Consider the following 6,032-nt stretch of genomic DNA (forward strand, 5'->3'; position numbering starts at 1 on the left):
TAACTCGCTCTACGTGGGGCTGCCCTTAAGACTGACCCAGAAACTCCAGCGGGTGCAGAATGCTGCAGCGAGACTCCTTACGGGGTCTTCGCTGCGAGATCACATTCATCCGGTGCTATATCAACTGCACTGGCTCCCGGTGGAGTACAGGATCAGGTTTTAGGTGCTGGTTTTAACCTTTAAAGCCCTATACGGCCTAGGACCCTCGTACCTACGGGACCGCCTCTCCTGGTATGCCCCACAGAGAAACTTACGGTCTTCAAATAAAAACATCTTGAAGGTCCCAGGCCACAGAGAAGTTAGGCTGGCCTCAACTAGAGCCAGGGCTTTTTCGACTGTGGCTCCGACCTGGTGGAACACTCTGTCACAAGAGACTAGGGCCCTGCGGGACTTGACATCTTTCCGCAGGGCCTGCAAGACAGAGCTGTTCCGCCAGGCCTTTGGCCAGGGCACAGCCTGACTCCCTCCCTCGGCAATCTTCGCGGAGCTCTGGCCCAATGGTGGCCAGTGGCTTGAATTTAATTAATTTTATAATGAATGATTTTAGAGTGTTGTTTGTGTTGTACTTTTGTATTGTTTTATTGTTGTTAGCCGCCCTGAGCCCGGCTTCGGCTGGGGAGGGCGGGATATAAATAAAATTTATTATTATTATTATTATTATTATTATTAAAATGTCCCAACCAATGAGCACAGTGGTGGGAATTTCTTCTGAAAGGGCTACCTGCCACTTCCCTGCCCAGTTTTTGAACCTGACACCTATTTCCGCCACCTTTAGGATCTCTGCTTGTTTCGAAATGCCTTTTAATTTTATTAATTTTCCTGGAATTATGGCTTCAGCCCTGATTATCTCCGGGTGGACTATAGTGACTTGTGAACCCGTGCCCTTTAACCCGAGATATCTTTTTCCGTCTATCCAGATATACTCTCCAGCTTTCTTTAACAAGAGATTATCTTGTTGAATCGCATAACAGTGCAGGACTTTGGCATCTACTACCTCAGCAGGCTCAGGCCTAGCTGGCATGTTGGTTCCCTTGACAACCTGACTAGTCTGGCCCTGCTCCACAGGCTGGATACAATATGTCTGTTTTTGTGTGGTGCTACAAATGGACATTCCTTTTCCTGTTTTACAATCAAAACTTTTATGACCTAATTTTCCACATCTCCAGCATGAAATGTCTTTGGGTCCTGCATAACTTGTTTTAGTGACTTTTCCCTCAGTAAACTTTGTATGGGTGTGTGCCTTCTCATGTTGGCTCTTTGATGAGGGGCTACTTCTCTTATCGGTTTCTGAGGTAATTTTTCCTTTGATTTGCTGAAATTTATTCTTGTTTGTTTCCCAATATCTCCCACCAAATTTTGGTCCATTAAAATCCATGGTCTCTGATTTCATTTATTTTATCGGCTAAACCAGCTGCTTCCTCTATTGTCTTGGGGTTCCTTTCTTTTATCAGGTATTTCAATTGGGCATTTATTGTGTCGTAAAATTGCTCCAATGCTATCACTTCCCTAATCTTAGGTACCATGTCTGAATTCTCTTGCTCTAACCATCTCGTGAGGTAAGTTTTTATCTTTGCACCAAGGTTTCCTCCCTCACCTTTACAGATAGGTAGCCGTGTTGGTCTGCCATAGTCAAAACAAAAATTTTTTTTCCTTCCAGTAGCACCTTAAAGACCAACTAAGTTAGTTCTTGGTATGAGCTTTCGTGTGCATGCACACTTCTTCAGATACACATCTATCTGAAGAATAGTGTGTATCTGAAGTGTGTATCTGAAGAAGTGTGCATGCACACGAAAGCTCATACCAAGAACTAACTTAGTTGGTCTTTAAGGTGCTACTGGAAGGAAAAAAATTTTTTGTTTCCCTCACCTTTGTCACACTTCTAAAAAATTTTCCCAACTGCTCTGAGGTAATCCCAAAGCGGGTGTATATTAACTGCTTGTACACTTCAAAATTTTGGGATTGTTCCTCAGTCATTTGTGTGTACATTTCGGCTAGAGGGCCACTTATTCTAGCTCTCAAGATCATCATTTTATCTTCCTCTCTCACTTGAAAATGGTGACAGGCTTTCTCGAAGGATACTAAAAATGCTTCTGGGCTATCCTTATCTCTAAACTCAGGAAGGTGTTTTAAATCTATCTTCATTTGATTCTGCCCATCAGTGTTACTACTATTATTTCGATTTTCCTAAACCATTAATTTCAACCGTCTCATCTCTAACTGAAACCGCTACTGTTCCGTTTCCAGCTCAGCCCTCAATTTTTCTTTTTTCAGTTCTTGTTCAGTTCTATTTTTCTCAAGCTCCAATTTCAAGTTACATTCTTGTACTAATTTCCACTTTTCAAAATGCTCCGAGAACTGTGGAACTTCTACTTCAGGTGGGGTTTTAGTCATCTCTTCTATTCTCATTTCCTCCCCCTGGGGACTCCCATTCTCTTCTCCAGAGATTTCGTATGGGTTTTCTCTCACGGGGTGCTTGGTCTTCTTGGGGGGCATTATGTGTGTCAGTATTTTCACTAATTAATTAAATAAGAGAATTTTACTCTCAACCCTGTTCCTCCCGGCTTGGCTCTTCAAGACCCTGGTTCCCAAAGTATAGCTTTAGGTTTTTGCCTCTAACTGTGCTGGTCCCGTGGGTTACCCGAGAGGCAAGGTCCAAGTCCGGTCTGTAGTCAAAGGTGCAACGGGGAGGCAATCCGTAGCAGCAGAAGCTGGATGCAGGACAGGGAGCCGAGTGAAATCAGAGCTCAGGCAGGAAGGCAGGACAGGGTTCAGGCAGGAACTGGCAACCAACAATGTTGCTCCTACAACTTGGGACTAGGGCTGGCCAGCTTTTATCTGCCCCGAGGCATAGGGCGGCCCCAAGGCATAGGGCGGCCCCGATCTTCTGGTGACTCGCATCTCCTGGCCTGGAGGCGAGCCCTCCTCCTGCAGAAACTTAGTTCCCTCCACCTCTCTGCCCTGAGCCTCTGCAGCTCAAGAGCGCTGGAGGGTTACCGGACCCAGAGGCAACCTCAGCTTCCTCTGACGGGGCTGAGAGTGGAGCACCTGCAGGCAATGGGTCCTCCATCACCTCAGGAGCCAGAGCAGACTCAGCTGATGCCTGCACCTGAGGATCCAGCACAGGTGAGGACCCTTCAGGCTCATGCCCCAGCCCCAGCTCAGCTGGTTCTGGAAAGCGGGGAATCCTGTACAGGCTGGGATCCCTCAGGTTCAGCATCCGAGTCCGAATCCCAGGCCATCACACTAACCTTTCAAGCTTACATCCACTGACCCTGAGCCTAAGCCTCTGCCAGAACAGTCTTTTGAGATCTCTTGCTCTTATTGGGATCTTGGCCTCGTGGCAATCTGGGGTTTACCTCAATCACATCCTCGGGCCAGGTAATCACTTCACTGATTTTACCCTTCCCCTCTCCAAGTGTATTGCTTCCCCTCACAGGCTCTTAGACTAATCGTATCCCACCACTGCCGCCACTTTTCTGTGGCGATCACACAGGGTCCCCGGACGTTTCACCGTCTATTGATCCCTGTGCCACCACTTTATTTCTCACTGCCACCACCCAGGCCCTACTGGGTAAAATACTGAGTCCAGTCAAGGTTAAATTGGAACATAAACTTCTGTTTATTTATTGCAGTTTAACAAGCGTGTGGTTTCATAAACTGTCTCAGTCAGTTACAATCATGGGGTGCCTATCCAGACCTACAACTTCCGCTACCTGCTCTCACTCACTAAACCACCTCTCAGATATTTACTTGTCTTCCTAGCTCCTACCTGTTCCTGACTCAACTTATTTCACTACACTAACTCAACCTCCCCACAGACTCTATCCCAATTCACTCCCACTCCAACCAACCACCCAACTCCCAACGAACTCCCCCTCTTTGCCCCTCCCAGAGCTGGTTTGATAGTCCCTCTGACTCCACCCTCCTGGGTTCCGATTGGGTAACCTGTTTAACCTGTTTAACTATTTCACCTCCAGCACTCTCATATGTTAACATAACACAATCGTTGCTATATTAAAGTCTTTTTCCTTAACCAGCATTGATTACAGAAACCATTCAAAGGCTATCACCATGTTTAGACTATAGCAGCTACTTTTCAGATATTTCTTAAAATTATCCCATTCTAGTATGAACTTCTGTCTGGGCTTATCTCTAATTCTTTCAGAGAGGGAAGCTAACTCTGCATATTCTCTCAGTTTCAAAAGCAATTCAGTTCTAGTAGGGATTTTGTCGTTTTTCCAATATGTCGCAATAAGCACTCTCGCGGCAGCGGTTGCATACAAAAACCTTTTTCTTATACAGTGGTACCTCAGGTTAAGTACTTAATTCGTTCCAGAGGTCTGTACTTAACCTGAAACTGTTCTTAACCTGAAGCACCACTTTAGCTAATGGGGCCTCCTGCTGCTGTCGCACCGCCGGAGCACGATTTCTGTTCTCATCCTGAAGCAAAGTACTTAACATGAGGTAATATTTCTGGGTTAGCGGAGTCTGTATCCTAAAGCATATGTAACCTGAAGCGTATGTAACCTGAGGTACCACTGTATCCTTAGGAATATCAGTACCAGTGATGCCCAGTAGGAATGATTCTGGTTTTTTAGGGAAATTTACCTTGAACTTTTTTTTAAGTTCTAGATGAATATCATTCCAGAACCCTTTAACATTCCTGCAAGTCCACCATATATGAAACATAGTGCCACCTGCTTTCCCACATCTCCAACAAATATCTAAGGTATTCCTGAATTATGGTGCTGGAGGAGACTCTTGAGAGTCCCATGGACTGCAAGAAGATCAAACGTATCCATTCTTAAGGAAATCAGCCCTGAGTGCTCACTGGAAGGACAGATCCTGAAGCTGAGGCTCCAGTACTTTGGCCACCTCATGAGAAGAGAAGACTCCCTGGAAAAGACCCTGATGTTGGGAAAGATGGAGGGCACAAGAAGAAGGGGACGACAGAGGACGAGATGGTTGGACAGTGTTCTCGAAGCTACAAACATGAGTCTGACCAAACTGCGGGAGGCACTGGAAGACAGGAGTGCCTGGCGTGCTCTGGTCCATGGAGTCACGAAGAGTCGGACACGACTAAACGACTAAACAACAACAACAAATTCCTGTACATTTTGGAAAGCTTACGCAGCGTCAAGTACCAGCAATACAGCATTTTTTTTCAGGTTTTCTCTTACGGAACAGCAGGCAGTAAACTTCCAATTTACCTGCCAAAGATTCTCCCATTGGAACATCTCAGTGGTATGGCCATGGTCTTGACCCCACTTAATCATGGCCAATTTAACCTCCTCCTCCTTGACTTCCCAGTCAAGGAGGAGTCAGTAGGCCTTAGAAAGTGTTTTGGTATTGGAGTTAATGACACAAGATCACAGTTCTTTGCAGCGGATGTCAGCACTGACAACTTCAAATTCATATTATACTCCAGGGTAGAGAAGCCCAAAATCTTGCTCAAGCAGAACCAGCATGATCTTTTACAAGCAAGCAACCCAATTGCTTCCCAAACAATCATTTAAAAAGGTTTCTCTAAATCTCTGAGCATAGACAGAGTGCACTGAGTGAAAATGGAATTGAAAACACCATGTTTGCCCTGGGCATTCTATGTATGCTCTAGTGCCCACCCTCAAATCTGGCTTGCATAAAACTTGGTTGTGCCTTACAATCACACACCTGTAGGTAGAGGAGTCATGGTTACAGAGATCTCATTTTAGGTGTGCAGACAAAATTTGGGAGTGACTTCCCTTCGGACCAATACATCATTTCTGCAGCATTAAACTATGGAATTTGCTCCCAGAATATGTAGTGATTCCAATCAACTTGGATGACTCAGAAAGAGAATCAGATAGGTTCATGGAGGGTAAAGATATCAATGGGTACAAACCACAAGGGCTGTGTTCTGCCTACACTGTGGCTATGGATATCACTTTCTGGAAATTGTAAGTGAGGAGGGTGCTGTTGCATTCAGTTTCCTGTTTGGAGGCTTCCCATAGGCATCTGGAGGACTAGACAGGGCCTTTCTTGCCTGGTCCAGC

The sequence above is a fragment of the Podarcis raffonei genome, chromosome 5 (assembly GCF_027172205.1).
Source record: "Podarcis raffonei isolate rPodRaf1 chromosome 5, rPodRaf1.pri, whole genome shotgun sequence".
Classification (NCBI taxonomy): domain Eukaryota; kingdom Metazoa; phylum Chordata; class Lepidosauria; order Squamata; family Lacertidae; genus Podarcis; species Podarcis raffonei.